The 5,000-nt window shown below is 47.1% G+C and overlaps 1 long non-coding RNA gene across 1 annotated transcript in view; it reads right to left on the bottom strand.

The window, feature by feature from the left end:
- Nucleotides 1-4,383: 4,383 nt before the first annotated feature.
- Nucleotides 4,384-5,000, bottom strand: part of LOC135097576 (uncharacterized) — a 17,228-nt gene continuing 16,611 nt past the window's right edge. The window contains exons 2-3 of the long non-coding RNA XR_010265820.1: nucleotides 4,856-4,937; nucleotides 4,384-4,487 (exon numbers count right to left, since the gene is read on the bottom strand). This is a non-coding gene — a long non-coding RNA (uncharacterized LOC135097576). The remainder of the gene's footprint in view (nucleotides 4,488-4,855; nucleotides 4,938-5,000) is intronic.

The raw sequence follows: 5,000 nt of genomic DNA on the forward strand, positions 1-5,000 counted from the left end.
GAAGGCCCTATTGGCGGCACCATCCCCTGTCTGGTATTCATCCTAGGCCCTCATTCTCCCGAAGCGCCCCTGTCCCACCTCGCCCCCAGCCCTGCCTCGCCTCGCCCTCTAGAACACAAGGCACGGCACAATTTCCCTCGTTCCCAATTCCAACTCTTTCTTCCGCTTTGTGCCGGCGGGAGGAAAGGAAGAAGAGAGAGAGAGAGAGAGAGAGAGAGAGAGAGAGAGAGAGAGAGAGAGAGAGAGAGAGAGAGAGAGAGAGAGAGAGAGAGAGAGAGAGGGAGAAAGAAGGAGGGAGGAAGGGAGGAAAGGCCTCGGCGCTGGTCCATCTGGCGGCATATAAGAGAAAAATGTAACGTTATGGTTCAATATTTGGCTGAATGCACAACAGTCTCATACATTTTTCAGAACTATTCAGGCACCACGGACTGCATTTCCAAAGGCCAAAGTGGTCAGTGTCGCCCCAAGACGTTCGGCTATGATTGAGGGAGGAGCTGGTGGAAGGTGAACGAGGAGAAACTACTGAGAAACCACGTTACTGAAGGAGAGAGGATCAAACGGAAAGAGAGGAACATGAAGGACAAGAAGGAGGAAGAAGAGGAGGAGGAGGAGGAAGAGAAAAAGAAGAAGAAGAAGAAGAAGAAGAAGAAGAAGAAGAAGAAGAAGAAGAAGAAGAAGAAGAAGAAGAAGAAGAAGATGATGATGAAGATGATGATGATGATGATGATGATATGATGATGATGATGATGATATGATGATGATATGATGATGAAAAGACAACAACAACAACAACAACAACAACAACAACAGCGACAATAACAATAACAAGACTATGATAATAATAAAAAAAAACAACGAACCTAATAATAATAATAATAATAATAATAATAATAATAATAATAACAATAACAAGGAGAAGGAGACATCGAAGTACGAGTAACAACAACACTAAGTTAAATTAGGAAAAGCACCAACAGTTGAAATCGTCACAACCACAGTAGCCTAAACCAACAGAAGCCCAGCACCCCACCCAGCCCAGAAACCACCCAGCCCGGCCCAGCCCAGACCAGACCAGCCAGCCCACCTTTCCGCCGTGCCGTGCGTATCGTCTACATCTTAATAGGAGTCTCCCTGCCCAAGCCGCGTCCTCCCTCAGGTGGCAGTCATGTTATACAGGAATCAGCGGCGAGGATTCCTGTGCTAAGTGGAGGATATCGTGGGAATGTCCAGAGAGAGAGAGAGAGAGAGAGAGAGAGAGAGAGAGAGAGAGAGAGAGAGAGAGAGAGAGAGAGAGAGAGAGAGAGAGAGAGAGAGAAGGGGGTGGGGTGAAGGAGGTCAACGCCCCTAGTGGCACTTAGTATTTCAGATTCTGCAACGTTGGTAGTGCCTCACTCACACACACACACACACACACACACACACACAATAATATCCCTTTCCCTGACAAACAGATACCACTCTGCGGAGGAGGTAGGAAGGAAGAAAGGGAGAGGGGCAGGAGGGAGAGGAAGAGAAGAGAGAGAGAGAGAGAGAGAGAGAGAGAGAGAGAGAGAGAGAGAGAGAGAGAGAGAGAGAGAGAGAGAGAGAGAGAGAGAGAGAGAGAGAGAGAGAGAGAGAGAGAGAGAGGTGATGTGGAGAGTGGGGAAATCTGTGAGTGGTGAGAGCGGCACGGAGAGGGATATGGAAGGAAAGGAATGGAAGGGAGTGGAGTAGAGAGAGAGAGAGAAGGGAGCAGTAGGAGGAGGAGGGAAAAGAAGAGAGAGATTCCCATAACTTTCACCCCTCACGAATGAATCCAACCAAAGCACAGTCCCTCCTCCCGCTTGGTCCCTCCCCCCTCCTTGCCTTGCCCCGTGTATCCTTACTTCCCTACTCTCTCTCTCTCTCTCTCTCTCTCTCTCTCTCTCTCTCTCTCTCTCTCTCTCTCTCTCCTCCCTCCTCGCCTCCTTTCACCCATCGACGAGCAGAATGCGTGCGGCGGCAGCTATGGAGACGTAACTCACTCAAAATTGCGACTCTCACTTTTTTTCCATTTTTTATGCTAGTCGAGTATCATTTTTATCTCAGAAGGTAGGAGGGCAAAGAGAACGAGTCATATCTCAAGGCAGCGCGCAACTGAACGTACATCCCTTCACAATACCTTCGCCAGAACGCCTTGTTTCTTTTTTTTTTTTCTTTTTTCTGGCAAGTCCTAGCGGGAACTCTGATGCTGCCGCGTGACACTGACTTGGCTGATAGATGAAGGCAACTCCCCCGCGTTTCGCCGTCGCGCGCAGCCGTTGTATTCAAGTCACGAGCCGCTAGTCATGTCACAGAAGCCACAAAGTCAGGTGCGAGGCAGGACAAGTTGAGTAGAGTACCGGAACCCGCCGGAGTCATGAGCTTAGTCCAGGGCTGAGTCACTAAAGCTGAGAGGCGAGGCGAGGCGACGTGAAGCGAGGCGACGTGAGGCAAGGCGACGTGACGTGAAGGGAGGCGACACGAGGTGAGGCGGAGTGAGGTGAGGTGAGGCAAGCCAGTGGTGAAAACGTACCTCCTCCACCTCGAGTCACGAACCATAAACTGGAGGACAGGATGGCACGGACGAGGCAAGTCACAAGGCAGTAAAATAGAGAACACGTATGACTCACATCTAGATCCCCTCTCCTTCTTACCTCTTCGCCTTCAGACTTCAGAACACGTACTCCAGTCCCATTCACGCATTCACGCTAAGCCACTCCGTTGTTCTCCATTTTTCATCCATAATGTTACCTCCAGACCTCCCCTCCTCACCCCGCATGGTCCCACACCCCTTCCAGACTCGCTTTTATCCTCCCTCTTCCTCCTTCCTCTCCTCCAACCCGTCCAAGCCTCAATCCACCTCATATTCTACACAAAAATATCAAGTTCGCACTTTCATACCAGTCCCGGCCTCTAATTCAACTCCAGCTCCCCTCCACTGTGTGTCAGAAGTAACCGCAGCCGCACGGAGAAAAAAAAAAAAAAAAAAGACCAAATAAAAAAAAAGCAGCAGGGAAAAAAGTCAAGGAACAGAAAAAAAAACTGTAGACAAATAAATCAAAACACACACACACACACACACACACACACACACACACACACACACACACACACACACACACACACACACACACACACACGCGCGCGCGCGCGCGCGCCAGTACATCTGAGGAATAGGTGAAGTGAGGGGAAAAGAAGTGGTGGGGGGGATGGGTGGGGGTTGAAGGGAGAGATGAAGTGGTGAGATAAAAGTTATGAGCACAGTGTTTTCAAAGGCGTTTATATGGAAACAGAGAGAGAGAGAGAGAGAGAGAGAGAGAGAGAGAGAGAGAGAGAGAGAGAGAGAGAGAGAGAGAGAGAGAGAGAGAGAGAGAGAGAGAGGCAGACAGAGAACTAGATATCTCCTGTGTGTATGTGTACGTCTGTGTGTGTATGTATGTGTGTGTGTGTGTTGTGTGTGTATATGTGTGTGTGTGAAGTCAGCACGCTGCGTCACTCCGCCTCTTCCCGAAGGAGCCACAGAGCCTCTCATTACCCCGTAAGGAGTAGGAAGGGGGAGAAGGAATGGGAGAGGATGAGGAAGAGGAGGAGGAGGAGAAGGAAGAGGAAGAGAAGGAGGAGGGAGGCAAGAAGGGACTGAGGAAATGGAGGCAGCTCTGAGGAAGGGGTAAGAGGGAAAGGGAAATATTTGGGTAAGGAAAGATGAAGGGAGGGAGAGAGGTAACGAAAGCACAAGGAAAGAAGGGAAGAGAGGATCTGGAGGGATAAGCAAAAAGGAAGGAAGTAAGGAAGGAAGGGAACTATGTCAGGAAGGAATATGGTAAGAAATGAAGCATGAGAGATAAATTTGGAAAATTGTACGTTTTATAAACTACTTTTACTATTATTGTTGTTGTTATTTTTATTGTTATCATCATTACTGTTGTCATCACTACGACTGAGAAAGGTCTGTCTGTCTTTGTCTGCCTGTCTGTCTGCCTGTCTGTCTGTCTGTCTGTCTGCCTGTCTGTCTACGTGTCTCCTCTAATCTGGTAACTTTGATATACTCACCTTTTGAATTTGCTCTACTCTTTATTTCAAGGAGCCTCATTTATCAGCGTAATCTTTTTACCTTTGTTATCAGAGAGAGTGATTATGTGAACTGCTGCTGCTGCTATTACTACTAGTTTTACTATTACCTATTGCTGCTACTACTACTTCCTACTACTACTACTACTACTACTACTACTACTACTACTACTACTACGCCTATCACAAGCATCTCTTTCGTCCTGTATAAGTGAGTCTACTTCAATTCATTCCCACTTTTTATTACTTTTGGCCTCTCCTACAAACAGTCCATCTATACAAACCGTAAAATTTCTGCCTTCTGTACCTTTTTTTTTTAAACGTGGAATATCATTGGTAATAGGTGGTGATAGAGACCAGTAGGTGATGATGGAGGTGAGCGGATGGGGATGATGGTGATGGTGGTGGCGATGGATCATCTGTAATGGGGAGAGATAAGGGGTAATGGGCGGCGATGGAGGTGATGGGGCTGTGCTGGATGTAATTATGGCCTTGGGAAATCAGAAATCAGCAATACATTCAATACAGTGATGCCTCTAGAGTGCCATTTAGTTTCTCATACACACAAACAAACAAACACACACACACACACACACACACACACACACACACACACACACACACACACACACACACACACACACTGACACAAGTAGATGTATAGTTTATTGAGCACAGTAATTTCACACACAATAATTAAACTAGGATCTTAAAACTATATTATGATAATCCTAATGTCTATTATGCACAAATAAAAATACATACATATGTAGCTCATATAACATACCGTGTCTTGATATCACTGTACACACACACGATGGAATAGACTCAGTAATCAGGTTGCTAGCGCCAAGTCAAGTCAAGGGAACCTGTAAGACAAGATTAGACAAGTTAATGGCTGGGAATGATACGTGGAAATGGGTCGGCACGTT

The sequence above is a fragment of the Scylla paramamosain genome, unplaced genomic scaffold, assembly GCF_035594125.1.
Source record: "Scylla paramamosain isolate STU-SP2022 unplaced genomic scaffold, ASM3559412v1 Contig25, whole genome shotgun sequence".
Lineage (NCBI taxonomy): Eukaryota > Metazoa > Arthropoda > Malacostraca > Decapoda > Portunidae > Scylla > Scylla paramamosain.